We start from the raw sequence: 15,071 nt of genomic DNA, 5'->3' as shown, positions 1-15,071 counted from the left end.
TTTGATCTCTTTGGTCAACGTGTCTTGTAGGAGGTTCATCCTCTTAGTAAGTACATCCACAATAGAAGCCGACACCGCATCTGGTGTGGGGGAGTGGGAATCCATGCTGTTGTCAGACTCACTTTCATCTAACATAGGGGTGGAGTCTCGATATATCTGGGTTTTATCAGCTACATGTCCTTTAAAGTGGTCCACCACTGTTTTCCTGGGTGGCTGTGACGGTTTTGGCTTCCGTTTAGTGCTTTGAGACATATTCTGTGTCTATCTTCAAGTTGTTGAGTATAATCTCAAAGAAGTTAGGAGAAGGTTGCACTCAGATATAGTATAACCGTTAAAGAGAATAACTTGAAAGTATTTGTAACATAGTCCCCCTGATGTCAATCTAGAGTTAGGTAGCCATGGTTAACCTCTGGCCTGCTGATGGGAAAAGGTGCATCCACTGAGAAAATGACACTTTAATAGCTTAGAAATCCCACGACAAAGATAGGTGGGACAGGAGCTTTGATATGCACTCTCTCCAGGGAACCTTGCCCTCACTGGGCCATGACGGGAAAAGGAAGTGGATATGACCTGTTGCAACTAACTACAACAGGAAATGGGTGGAGAGAGTGGGTAGGGGGTGACAGAAAATCCCAGTAGTAGTACCTTCACAACAAGAGATATAACTGAGTATTTGAAATCAAATTATCAGAGCTGTTATGACCTCAGTGTTAACAGATTAGACAAGCCACGTATACCCTTATCTTATTAGGTGAGGAGGCAAATAATCTAAAAGTCCTGTAAAGGAAAAAGGAATGTTAAAGCAAGAAAAGTTGACGCAATGTACATTACAATTTAGGGGTGATCTATCTGAATAGAATGCACAGTTACTGTAGAAAAGAGCAACTCATAGAGAGTGTAAGTGGCTAATTTAAACAGTAAGGTGCCACAAAACTCAATATTGGGTCAGAAAACCTAGTACAGTTATGTCAATCAGCAATCTGTGGGTAAAAAATATGGTTAGACAGATAATAAAATAACACTCCACCCTGGGTCAAAGCCCAGAGACACCTGTGCTGTCGCAGCAGCAATAATGTAACACAAAAGGGTCACTGAGCCTAAAAAGTCCCGCTGTGTTGGATAAGGGACCAGAAACATAGAGTGGGGTTACTGAAGTATTGCATGTATCATGCACTGGCTGTTAGGGTGGCACAGGTGGAATAAATCTCAGTAGTTGTGCTTCTCTGAGGCTGATGTGTGTATAGTTAGTGTCCCTGCAATAGGAATGTCTCCTGTATTTAAAGCTGCTATTTGAAAAAGTTATTAGGCTTAAGCAGGTTCTGTAATCACACACTGGGTATAGACTGTCAGAGAAATGGCAGGCAGACACACTAAGCTTCTGCAGGGGTGCAGTCCTTGAGAGCAAATAAAACACTATATGAACATCAGGTCTGTAACACCCATGGCTCTTTAAAAGTATTCCAACGTTTAATTAGTGGTTCAGGCAATAAAGCTTTATGTGGTAGAAGTTCTCTCCTTTTTAGCTGATATTGTAGTGATCCTGTTGTGGTGTAATCCTTAGCAAGTTTACATATGCTGCGTAACACTTATAGGCCTATGTTAGGGCCAAAGATGGCGGATTTTGGCGCCTTTTAGAGTGGTTTGCACTATGGTATCAGGGCCTTCCTGATCAAGGGACAGGTATTAAAGTCCAATTGACCGTAATTTTCCTTGGGATTATGGCTATATTTCCTTTTATTATTTTCTTTTTTTTTTTTCCCCCTTTGCTCGCTTTTTGTAATAGTCAGTGTAGTGGCAGAGGAGCAAATGTCAAGCTGGGGTGCCGGGGATTAAGAAAAATTAACGCCGCCTTACCGGGTATTTCTGTAGTACCATGTGGCTCCGCTGGTCACTACATCTCGACCGGACCACCATACACAATGACCGGAACAGTCCTCTTCAATGTCTGCCCACGATCTGCAAGGGCCGCTCAGGGAGGTGCTGCGTGAATGCCCGGGAGGTCCGAGCAGTAAGCCAGTACTGTAGCCCAGCAGCTAGGGTGTGAAGCGGTCTCTTCTTAGTGATCCTCCACCTCCAACACCGGTCACCTCTTCACAAATCACTCCGGAGCGGAGCCCCGACCCTCCGGAGTGCAGCTTACCAGGAGCGCTAAGGCCGGTTGTAGGAGAGAGGTAGAAAAGGCAGATAGGCGGTGATCCTGTCCGATCTGGCACTCAAATAGGTGATACAGCACCAAAATCTCAGTGCAATCTCACTTATAAACACTTCTTTCCGTGTTTTTCTTGATATATAGGGTTTTAAAAACAGTTATATACAGGTTTGTAAGCAGAGCTCTGTCCACAAACGTCTTCTCAGCACGGCAGTTGGCTCCGCCCCCCAGGGGTTAATAATTTTATTATAGAGGGCGACGGTATGGGGGGCAGGATAGGGGTTACTAGGTATACTGTAGGTGGTAGCGGTGTCCGGGAGCGGCGGTTTAGGGGTTAATACATTTATAAGAGTTGCGGCGGGGTCTAGGAGCGGCGGTTTAGGGATTAGTAACTTTATTGAGTTGCGGGAGGCTCCGGGGGCGCCGGTATAGGGATAGAACAGTGTAGTTTAGTGTGAGTGCTTAGTGACAGGCTAGCAATAAAGCTGGGAAAAAGCCGAAGGGCAGCGAGATCGGATGAGTGATAACTGTCACAGTCCGCTGCTCATTGCCCCGCGGCTTTTTGACAGCTTTATTTGATAACTTAGGCATATTTTTTCAGGTCCGCGGCGGCGAAGGTAGGCGAGCTTAGGCGGGCGTATTGGGCCGGCGAAGCCAGAAAAGTAGACGGCTTGATAACTACCCCCCCACAACTCAACCCAGATACAGAGGGGTGCCTAGCAGCCATTTTTACGGAAGGGAGTACCAACTTTGTTCAAATTTACAAAAGGGTGTCTAAAGCCAAAATACTGAATAAGTATCCATAAACATGTTTTATGGACAGATTTTTGTGCTATTCGGGTTACCGCTTGCGCAAAATAATTTTTTAGAACTTTTTATATGAACGCAACACGACTAGCATAAAGAGCTTAATTCTAACAGAGTTTTTGTGATTGCGGAGGGAAAAAGAAATACAGCGCCACTTATATTGTAGCCCAAAATGTTCTAAAGGGATTGAATCATTTTTTGAAGGTAGTCTCTCAAAGAGGTGTTCTAGTTTACTTCTCTGTGTGATACAAGGTTCTCTGCCAGTAGCAGAATGTTCACTGGCGGATTGAAATCCCCTTGGATTAGTCCAACCATGGTGATTGACAACCTCTACTCACACACAATTGACTGCTGAAAGAAGGTTGCAGCGCTGCACAAGCAGCCACTTGTATAATGATAAACGCGGGCAGCAGATGCATGTCACAAAGCTTGGCAGCCAGTTTCCCTAGAGTGAACCTTGTCCTCCTCACATTTGATAAATTGGGCCCAATCGCTAAACTTGAAAATTAATAAAAAATCTATTTGAGGTGGGCATTGTGGGTATACTGTGCATGTGTAGGTGGTGTGCTATTTATTTGTATTATACTATAAAATAGTTTATTATATATTTTAACTAAGTTTATTTTTTAAATTTTAAATTTAAAAAAATAATTTAATAACACAATTGGTTGTAAACCAGAAAATGTTTCCCCCTTTATTCTGCAAAATATTAATATCCTGGACGAAAAATCTTGTTCATAAAAAACAAGAAAAAAACAAAATCATATTTAATTATAAATTGCTACAGCTGGTGTGTAAGGACCCAGTTCTCTAAAGCTGTTTGGTCTAGGCGAGATTATCTAACACATCTTGTCAGTACTGAATGGCCTCTCATATAAGTTTAGAAACAAACAGATGGGCAATGTGTTAACTAATTTATTTACACAAATGTCCTTTTCATCTTTAGATATGTTAAACATGGCAAAGATAACAGGTCCAACTACTAGAGTGGTTATATTCTTCTTCTCTCTCTCCCCCTCTCTTATGCTCTCTCTCTAACCCCTCTCTTTTGCTCTCTCTCCCTCTCTCTTTTGCTCTCTCTCTCCCCCTCTCTTGCTCCCCCTCTCTTTTGTTCTCTCTTCCCTCTCTTGCTCTCTCTCCCCCCCTCTCTTTTACTCTCTCCCCTCTCTTTTGCTCCCCCCGCTCTTTTGCTCTCTCTCTCTCCCCCCTCTCTTTTGCTCTCTCTTTCCTCCCTCTATTTTGCTCTGTCTCTCCCCCTCTCTTTTGCTCTCTCTCTCCCCCTCTCCTTTGCTCTCTCTCCCCCTCTCTTTTGCTCTCTCTCTTCCCCCTCTTTTGCTCTCTCTCTCTCCCCCCTCCCTTTTGCTCTCTCTTCCCCCTCTCTTGCTCTCTCTCCCCCCTCTCTTTTGCTCTATCCCCCCTCTCTTTTGCTCTCTCTCCCCCTCTCTTTTGCTCTCTCTCTCCCCCTCTCTTTTGCTCTCTCTCTCCCCCTCTCTTTTACTCTCTTTCTCCCCCCTCTCTTTTGCTCTCTCTCTAACCCCTCTCTTTCGCTCTCTCTAATCCCTCTCTTTTACTCTCTCTCCCCCTCTCTTTTGCTCTCTTTCCCTCCCCTCTCTTTTGCTCTCCCCCCCTTTCTTTTGTTCTCTCTCTCTCTCCCCCCTCTCTTTTGCTCTCTCTCCCCCTCTCTTTTGCTCTCTCTCTTCTCCCTCTCTTTTGCTCTCTCTCCCCCTCTCTTTTACTCTTTCTCCGCTCGCTCTTTTGCTCTCTCCTCCCCTCTCTTTTCCTCTCTCTCTCTTCCCCCTCTGAATGGCCTCTCATATAAGTTTAGAAACAAACAGATGGGCAATGTGTTAACTAATTTATTTACACAAATGTCCTTTTCATCTTTAGATATGTTAAACATGGCAAAGATAACAAGTCCAACTACTAGAGTGGTTATATTCTTCTTCTCTCTCTCCCCCTCTCTTATGCTCTCTCTCTAACCCCTCTCTTTTGCTCTCTCTCCCCCTCTCTTTTGCTCTTTCTCCCCCATCTCTTTTGCTCTCTCCTCCTCTCTCTTTTCCTCTCTCTCTCTTCCCCCTCTGTTTTGCTCTCTCTCTCCCCAGTCTGTTTTGCTCTCTCTCTCCCCCCTCTCTTTTGCTCTCTCTCCCCCTCTCTTTTGCTCTCTCTCTTCTCCCTCTCTTTTGCTCTCTCTCCCCCTCTCTTTTGCTCTTTCTCCGCCCGCTCTTTTGCTCTCTCCTCCCCTCTCTTTTCCTCTCTCTCTCTCTTCCCCCTCTGTTTTGCTCTCTCTCTCCCCCTCTCTTTTGCTCTCTTTCTCTCCCCAGTCTGTTTTGCTCTCTCCCCCTATCCTTTGCTCTCTCTCCCTCCCTCTCTTTTGCTCTCTCTCCCTCTCTCTTTTGCTCTCTCTCTCCCCCCCTCTCTTGCTCCCCCCTCTCTTTTGTTCTCTCTTCCCCCTCTCTTTTGCTCTTTCTCCGCCCGCTCTTTTGCTCTCTCCTCCCCTCTCTTTTCCTCTCTCTCTCTCTTCCCCCTCTGTTTTGCTCTCTCTCTCCCCTCTCTTTTACTCTCTCCCCCTCTCTTTTGCTCTCCCCCCCGCTCTTTTGCTCTCTCTCTATCTCTCCCCTCTCTTTTGCTCTCTCTCCTCCCTCTATTTTGCTCTGTCTCTCCCCCTCTCTTTTGCTCTCTCTCTCTCTCTCCCCCTCTCTTTTGCTCTCTCTCCCCCCTCTCTTTTGCTCTCTCTCTTCCCACTCTTTTGCTCTCTCTCTCTCCCCCCTCCCTTTTGCTCTCTCTTCCCACTCTCTTGCTCTCTCTCCCCCCTCTCTTTTGCTCTATCCCCCCTCTCTTTTGCTCTCTCTCCCCCTCTCTTTTGCTCTCTCTCTCCCGCTCCCTTTTGCTCTGTCTCTCCCCCACTCTTTTACTCTCTTTCGCCCTCCTCTCTTTTGCTCTCTCTCTAACCCCTCTCTTTTGCTCTCTCTCTCTAATCCCTCTCTTTTGCTCTCTCTCCCCCTCTCTTTTGCTCTCTTTCCCTCCCCTCTCTTTTGCTCTCTCCCCCTCTTTCTTTTGCTCTCTCCCCCTCTCTTTTGCTCTATCTCTCCCCGCTCTCTCTCCCCTTCTCATTTGCTTTCTCCTCCACTCTCTTTTGTTCTCTCTCTCTCCCCCCTCTCTTTTGCTCTCTCTCCCCTCTCTTTTGCTCTCTCTCTTCTCCCTCTCTTTTGCTCTCTCTCCCCCTCTCTTTCACTCTCTCTCCCCCTCTCTTTTACTCTCTCTCCCCTCTCTTTTGCTCTCTCTCTCTCTCTCCCCTCCTTTGCACTCTCTCATGACCACGCCCACTTCTGCCGACCACGCCCTTTTAAACAAATTAGAAAGTTGTTTAAAATAGAACAAGCCATTTTAAACAACTTTCTAATTTACTTCAATTATTTAATTTGCTTCATTCTCTTGATATCCTTTGCTGAATAGCATATCTAGATAGGCTCAGTAGCTGCTGATTGGTGGCTGCATATAGACGTCTCGTGTGATTGGCTCACCTTTGTGCATTGCTATTTCTTCAACAAAGAATATCTAAAGAATGAAGCAAATTAGATCATAGAAGTAAATTGGAATGTTGTTTAAAATTGCGTTCTCTGAATCATGAAAGAAAAAAATTGGGGTTTAATGTCCCTTTAAGTACATCAAAGTAGACAGGACCATCCCATTAGCAAATTCTGTTACAGACTGAAAAATGCCAGAGGTCAGAAAATGCATACAGGCCAACCTCCTTCTCAATCCCGCTAGAGCCATCTTAGCTGCAGATAGTGACTACAAGTCATCTTTAAGTCATACAAAGCCGAGAGATTTTTACCTATATTGTTCCATTATTTCTATACCCCTCACCCCCTAAAGAGTATCCCTTTGATGCAGAAATTGTTGGGCTCTGTGCCTGAGGATCCTGTCATTTTTCTGATAGTGTTCACCCTTTCATGGCCACTGTCCTTTCTCTCACACCTGCATCCACTGAACCTATCAATCTCACAAGTTCCTCATTTCTCAACTGTTTGTCTCTTCGGCCAGGTAGCAATTTATTTTAAAGTGTCTTAAAGGGAACCCAAATTTTTTCTTTTGTGATTCAGCTAGAGCATCCAATTTTAAGCAACTTTCTAATTTACTTCTATTATCAAATTTTCTTCATTCTCTTGGTATGTTCATTTGAAAAAGCAAGAATGTAAGTTTAGATGCCGGACCATTTTTGGTGAACAACCTGGGTTGTCCTTGCTGATTGGACAGCACCAATAAACAAGTGCTGTCCATGGTTTTGAACCAACAATTTGCTGGATTCTTAACTTAGATGCCTTCTTTTCAAATAAAGATAGCAAGATAATGAAGAAAAATTGATAATAGAAGTAAATTAGAAAGTTGTTTAAAATGGCATGCTCTATCTGAATCATGAAAGAAAAAATTTGAGTTCAGTGTCCATTTAAGCATAGGATTGGTGACAAGTATGTATTTAATCCATTAATACCCGTTACACTGTTGGTTAAAACTATTTGTTTAAAATAAATTATATTAGTCTGATTCATCTTTTATCATACATATGTGCTGTTTGTAATGTGTACATTTTGTCAACCTAGAAATATTAGGATCCATTTTGGTTCATATAGAGCACAAGTAAAATCTCCATGCTAAGCATATGAAAAGTGCTAATTTGTACTTTATTAAAGTTATTATCTGAGAAAAAAAGTATAATTCTTCTTGAATCCATTTTATCTGATATCCAATTGAACATGTGCAGCAGAACAAACTTTAACGTATGTACTCACAAACTGCACTCATGCACTCAGATGTGGTGAAATGTGTTCTTAACATGCCCATTGTGTAACAGGTGCAAAAGCTCCCCTAACAACCTGCTAAAAATGTGTTTTCTAATTGTTTTGCTGTTCTGTCCACTGTCCAAGAGTTTAACAAAAACATACAGGATTGAAGCAGCCAGGCATAAGGGTAAACAAACTCCATTGAGGTTGCGGAACTATAATTAAAGAGATATTAAACAGTCTGTTTCATTGTTTTATTTTTAAAAAAAGAACTAAACAGTGGGTTGTATTTAATATAAAATCATTGCAATATGTATTATCCAATAATTCCTGACACAAAAGAAGGCATATCTAGCTTAAAGTCATAAATCTTCTAGAGTAACTTGAACTGGTTTACTATTCAGTAAATACTAGAGAGACAGTAAGTCTGTTTTGCTCATGCTCAGAAGAGGCAGAATACAACTTCAGTTCAAAACATGTCTACTCTCTTATTTGCCTGAGGTTAGGGGCTAAAATGAGAAATTCAAAGTTCTCATTTTGCAAGAAGACAAGAAAGTTGTTTGCTGTTTTTTTACACAATCTGTTTCTTTTTCACATTTTGTTTTTGCTAAAGGAGTCATGTTTTATATCCCTTTAAGCTTCTTTATTTAATTTCAGTACCTAATTTATGTTGTATATTGAAATTGTTCACATGTGCTTCAGAATTCTAATATGTATACTCTCTTCTTAAAGTAATTTTTTTGCACTACAGCATTTCTTTAATATGAAAAGTTAGCACTGCGGAATCTGTTGGCGCTCTACAAATAACCGATAATAATAATAATAAGTAAGATTCCTATCCTGAATAAAATAGCTTTTTCTTGTGCCATGCTTGTGTGTGAGTGGGGGTTCTCTTGACCAGTAGGAACGTGGTTGTCCTTTTAAGAAAATATTCCCTAGGAATAACCTTAAATAAACAATTAATTTAAATAACAATCAGCCAGATTACGAGTTTTGCGTTATGGCTGCTCGCTAATATTGTGTACGTTATTTCCATTGTGCACTTTTTATAACGTATTACGAGTCTGAAAACAACCTCACAACACGTCGCGGTAACACGACTACCGCGTTTATTTAATAAACGTAATCACGGGCGCGTTAAAGATTCTCCCATAGAGATCAATGCTAAATGAACTAATCACAGATATTTAACCTAACACTCGATCTCATGAGAAATACATACTGCTCTGTCATATTACGTATACAAAATAATGCACAAAAAAAACACAGCTCAAATATACAAACAGCAATTGCTCACGCAACATAGCACATACGCATTCAACATTCACAATCGTAAACAAAAAATAATGCACAACATTTACACTAAACGAGGAATCGCTAAATACGTTCAGATCTTGCAACATGGAATAAAACAACATGAAAAAAGAATTGCACACTGATACACAAACAAAACATTTGCATTGCAGATTATGGAACATTAGTATAAATAAACATTTACACCACTTGACAAATACGAGACCATCACAAATCAGCATTTACATTTACAGATACTACTTTTGGAGAGTGTTATGCAAAACGATCACTATAAAATCATCGCATTATACACATTACACAAATACAAAATCAATATGAGCATTTGCAAATTCAAACAACTAATACAAATTGCACACATACTAATTACTAAGAAAGCACACCTGAACCTCCTTTACTTTGCAAACCGGTACAACATTAAACATTTACACAGGGTATATAAGCACGCTCTAAGCATGGATTCTTTGACTGTATTGCTTTTTCGAGTTAGGTGCAGGTCTAGGCGTTGGAGGGTTTGGAGAGATTTGAGAGTAGAGAGATTTGAGAGTAGAGAGATTTGAGAGCAGAGAGATTTAGTGAGAGTTAGTTAGTGTGAGTTAGTGTGCAAGTTAGTTAGTGTGCGAGTTAGTTAGTGTGAGTTACTGAGCTAGAGTTTGTTTGGGTGAGTGTGTGAGTGTTTTGTTCCTACATTTATTATATAAACACATTTAAACGCAAACACATTCAATACATACATACACTTATCACTAACACAACATACACTCCATACCCCATTCCCTTTCATCCCATACCCCATTCCCTTTAAGCCCATACCCCATTCCCTTTCATCCCATAGGTTTTTGTTTTCTAAAAAAAACTTATTGTTTACATATCCATTTTCGTCTTTTTCCACATATACGTTTATCTGTTTAATACCCCTTACCCTCTTTTATTTATATTCCATTCACACTTTCAGCACTTTTTACTTTTTGTTCATTATTTTGACCCCCTTTCATCTGGGCACCTTCACATTTTGTTTGAGTATGTCTGGAGGGGGGGATAGGGGGCAGATTAGCCAGCAGCTATTAGAGCTCATTAGGCAGGAGGCTAGGGCTGAGTTCAGGGATGAGCTTGTAGAGGAGGTTAGGCAGGAGTTTAGGCAGGAGAGAGGAAGGGGGTGAGGAAGGGGAGGGGAACTGGAGGGGAAGGGGGAGAGGAAGGGGTGGGTGGACCTGGCCACATTGTTGAAGATGAACAAGTGGCTGGGCCCAGTGGTGTGCAGCATAGCCAGTGAGCTTCAAAGTCCGGGGAAAAAAAGCTCACATCACATGTGAAGCCCAGGCAGAGGGAGGAGAGATATTCCATGGATGAGAAGGAGGCATTTATAGAGGCTTATATGGAGAGGCCTAGGAGGCTGCAGGCACCGAGGGCCACCCCTTCGGATAAGAGGAAGTGGTGGAAGGAGATCAGGGATGCCGTAAATGCAGTGGGGGTCTATAACATGGATGTGAAGTTGATTCAGCACCATTACCAGGACTGCCAGGAGCTGAACTGAAAAAAAAGCTCACAAGGGAGAGGGAATACCTAGCCGGGACCGGTGGCGGTTCGGAAATAATTTTTAAATATTCTCGCTTGGAGGAAATGCTGCGTCCCAACATCTCCAAAGTGGCCATAGTCAGTATCGGAGGAGTTGATACCGGGAACCTGCCCCTCTCATTTGCCGGTAAGCTCATTTACTAATCTCTTTACATCCACCTCATAACTCATTCACACGGAAAATTTATTTAAGGATGTGACTAACGCGATTGCGCTTTTTTTATACATTATTACGTAAACGCATTCACAATTACCTTGCAAAAGTAAAAACGTCTTAAGCAACATGCCGCATCTGAGATCACGTAAAAACGTCATATAATCAAAGGACGGATTTTACAACTTTGCATGGGACGTCTTAAGCAACATGGCGTATCCGAGACTGTGTAAAAACGTCATCCAATCAAAGGACGCATTTTACAGCTTTGCATGTCAATAAGAAACGTATTTATATTTTAAAAACTAGTATGTGCTATATTGTTATCTATGAAGCGTGTTTGTTTCATGTAATGCACAGCTTCCCATAATGTAATTCACAATTACCTTGCAAAAGTAAAAACGTCATCTACTCAAAGGACGCATTTTACAGCTTTGCATGTGACGTCTTAAGCAACATGGCGCATCCGAGATTGCATAAAAAACGTCATCCAATCAAAGGACAGATTTTATAGCTTTGCATGTGACGTCTTAAGCAACATGCCGCATCTGAGATCACGTAAAAACGTCATATAATCAAAGGATGGATTTTACAACTTTGCATGTGACGTCTTAAGCAACATGGCGTATCCGAGATCACGTAAAAACGTCATATAATCAAAGGACGCATTTTACAGCTTTGCATGTCAATAAAAAACGTATTTATATTTTAAAAACTAGTATGTGCTATATTGTTATCTATGAAGCGTGTTTGTTTCATGTAATGCACAGCTTCCCATAATGTAATGCTAGATAACGTAATACTGTGAAATATAACCCATTGTTAGTAATCCTATATAATAAAAGGCCAGGTATCTTTGTCAGATGCAGTCATGCGCAATAGAGTAGAGACTGCACGAGGACAAACATACCTGGCCTTGAGCAGCACTGTGGAAGCTGCCTGGTGGGGGCGTAGCCAGACATGTTGTGATGGGGGCGTAACCAGGTGTGCCATGATGGGGGTGTGACCGTCAGGCGTGGTGAGGGGCATGGCTGGGAGGGAGCATGCGTGAAAGTGCGTGGCTGGCGGGAGCAGCCGTGGTGGCAGCGGCATCAAGTGAGAGAGAAAAACAGAGGGGAGAGCAAAACAGAGGGGAGAGAGGAGGGGGAGAGAGAGAGACCAAAATAGAGGGGGGAGAGACCAAAAGAGAGGAGGGAAAGACCAAAAGAGAGGGGGAAAGAGAGAAAGTGAGCAAAAGAGAGGGGAGAGAGAGCAAAAGAGAGGGGAGAGAGAGCAAAAGAGAGGAGGTGGGGAGCAAAAGAGAGGGAGAAAGGAAGCAAAAGAGAGGAGAGAGAGAGAGCAAAAGAGGGGGGAGAGAAAGAGCAAAAGAGGGGGGATAGAGAGAGTTCAAAAGAGAGGGGGAGAGAGAGAGAGCAAAAGAGGGGAGAGAGAGAGCAAAATAGAGGGAGAGAGAGCAAAATAGAGGAGAGAAAGAGCAAAAGGGGGGAGAGCAAAAGAGGAGGAGAGAGATAGCAAAAGAGAGTGGAGAGAGAGCAAAAGAGAGGGGGAGAGAGAGCAAAAGAGAGGGGAGAGAGAGAGAGCAAAAGAGGGGAGAGAGAGAGCAAAAGATAGGGGGAGAGGGAGAGATCAAAATAGAGAGGGGGAAAGAGAGAGCAAAAGAGGGGGGAGAGCAAAAGAGAGGGGGAGAGAGAGAGAAAGAGAGGAGAGAGAGAGCAAAAGAGGGGAGAGAGATAAAAAGAGGGGGGAGAGAGAGAGAGCAAAAGAGAGCGGAGAGAGAGAGCAAAAGAGAGGGGGAGAGAGAGAGTAAAAGAGAGGGGGGGGAGAGAGAGCAAAAGAGGGGGGAGAGAGTGCAAAAGAGAGGGGGAGAGAGCAAAAGAGAGGGGGGAGAGAGAGAGCAAAAGAGAGGGGGGAGAGAGAGAGAGCAAAAGAGAGGGAGAGAGCAGAAGAGGAGAGAGAGAGAGCAAAAGGGGGGAGAGAGTAAAAGAGGGGGAGAGAGAGCGCACAAGAGGGTGATAGAGAGAGCAAAAGAGGAGGAGAGAGAGAACAAAAGAGGGGGAGAGAGAGAGCTCAAAAGAGAGGGGGAGAGAGAGCGCAAAAGAGAGGGGGAGAGAGAGGTAGCAAGGGTTGGAACCGCGGTATTTAAAAAACATTGGCCTGTGTACACAGGCTTTAGGACTAGTAAGTATATATTTCATTAGATTAGGAGGATTCAGAACTATTTAAGAAGCAGCAGGGTTTAAATGGACATGAAACCCACATTTTATGTTACACGATTATGTAAGAGATTGCAATTTTAACTACCTTTCCAATTTACTGATATTATTTAAATTTGCTTCTTTCTCTTGTTATCTTTTGATGAAATGTGTTTCAAAGTAATCTCAAGAGCAGCAAATAACCTATGCTCTAACTGCTGATTGGTGGCTGCATATATATACCAATTGTCATTGGTTCACCAATGTGTTCAGTTAGAAACCAGTAGTGCACTGCTGCTCCTTAAAAAAATGTTACCAAGAGACTGAATCAAATTTGAGAATTGAAGTAAATGTTAAATTTGTTTAAAATAGTATGTTATACCTAAATGATAAAATAAATTATTCAGTTTCATGTCCCTTTAACTGAGAAATAATGCTACGAGATACATTATGAAAATGTGGATTGGTTATACATTATATATTACCTATAGCTCTGGTGACCATCTTTCCGCTTTAAAAAGGGACACATAAGAAATACATATGTCAGTTGTCAGGGATGTTTTCAGAGCTGTTTAAAGATTTATTTGGAATAAGAATAATGACATAAGTACTTATCATATGTGTTACTTATTAAAGCGTAAATATGGTCAGCCTACCTATAGCAATATGTATAGCAAAATATGTGCATTACATACAGTGATTTCTTTTGTTATACTACTACGATAAGTGAAATTGGAATACATGTGCTGTCAACATTCAACTAATAGTCGGTTTTAAACATATTATATGTGTATGTTGATGTCAAAAGAAAATAAATACATTACAAATGTATATCTATAAATTAAGAATTGTGGTCAGCATCACTTAAAGGGACATGAAATACAAATAATCAAGTTCAGGTTTCACAGAGAGGATACTATTTCCATCAACTTCATAATTTACATTGATTATCTCATTAGTTTAATAATCTTGAGATAATTTGTTAAAAATGCATCAATTCACTAATGGTTTCTAAAAGAACACATGGATAAGCCAATAACAACCAATATATATATGCAACCAACAATCAACATCTAGAACCTAGGTTCTCTGCTACTCATGATCTTGCCAAGATAAACCTTTCAGCAAAGTATATCAAGAAAATGAAGCAAATTAAATAATAGATGTAAATATGAAAGTTTGTTAAAATTGTATTATATATCTGAATCATTTCTCATGAGATCATTTGGATTCATGTCCCTTTAAGGATTAACCACATAAAATATATTTTTTAATAAAATACATGAATAAATAAAGATGAAAAATAACATATTAATGACTTTATTTTTACTATGATGAATATGATATAGGAATGTCATAAAACATAAAGAAATAAGATAACTTTAAAACAAGTCATAAAGATAAATCAGCCCCATTGGAGACATCTGACAAGGTGACATAGTACATCACAATCCTTGGAGGGAGTTGACAAGGCAAAACAAAGGCCAAAACAGCCCCATTGGAGCCATCTGACAAGGTGACATAGTGCAAAACAGTCCTTGGAGGGAGTTGACAAGGGCAAACACAGCCCCATTGGAGCCATCTGACAAGGTGACATAGTACATCACAGTCCTTGGAGGGGGTTAACAATTCAAAACAAAGGACAACACAGCCCCATTGGAGCCATCTGACAAGGTGACATAGTACATCACAGTCCTTGGAGGGAGTTGACAAGGGCCAACACAGCCCCATTGGAGACATCTGACACGGTGACATAGTACATCACAGTCCTTGGAGGGGGTTAACAAGGCAAACAAAGGACAACACAGCCCCATTGGAGCCATCTGACAAGGTGACATAGTGCATCACAGTCCTTGGAGGGAGTTGACAAGGCAAAACAAAGGCCAACACAGCCCCATTGGAGCCATCTGACAAGGTGAAATAGTGCATCACAGTCCTTGGAGGCAGTTGACAAGGCAAAACAAAGGCCAACACAGCCCCATTGGAGCCATCTGACAAGGTGACATAGTGCATCACAGTCCTTGGAGGGAGCTGACAAGGCAAAACAAAGGCCAACACAGCCCCATTGGAGCCATCTGACAAGGTGACATAGCGCATCACAG

The sequence above is a fragment of the Bombina bombina genome, chromosome 4, assembly GCF_027579735.1.
Source record: "Bombina bombina isolate aBomBom1 chromosome 4, aBomBom1.pri, whole genome shotgun sequence".
NCBI lineage: Eukaryota > Metazoa > Chordata > Amphibia > Anura > Bombinatoridae > Bombina > Bombina bombina.
This window is presented reverse-complemented; position numbering follows the sequence as displayed.